The 237-nt window shown below is 33.8% G+C and overlaps 1 protein-coding gene across 2 annotated transcripts in view; it reads right to left on the reverse strand.

The window, feature by feature from the left end:
- The window catches only part of pnocb (prepronociceptin b), a 28,933-nt gene that overhangs the window by 19,468 nt on the left and 9,228 nt on the right, over positions 1 to 237 (reverse strand). The gene's annotated exons all lie outside the window — the stretch shown is intronic.

Here is a 237-nt window from a genome sequence, read left to right on the forward strand (position 1 = left end):
CAAGCGGCCTGTTGTGGGATACAAATATTTAGATTTCTGTTGGGTTTCTAACATTTAAAAAACAAAGAAATTACATCAGCCAATCATGCCACTTCCTGTGGTAAAATCCATTATTATAATTAGTGTATTATATTTATAAAATACTGTATTTGACTGCTTCCTGTAAACATGTTTCATCCAACATTTCCCCTGTGTGAAGTCATCTATCTGTAAATGGCACATTAACCACTCAACAGC

Source organism: Notothenia coriiceps, unplaced genomic scaffold (genome assembly GCF_000735185.1).
Source record: "Notothenia coriiceps isolate Sejong01 unplaced genomic scaffold, NC01 NC01_scaffold00003275, whole genome shotgun sequence".
Lineage (NCBI taxonomy): Eukaryota > Metazoa > Chordata > Actinopteri > Perciformes > Nototheniidae > Notothenia > Notothenia coriiceps.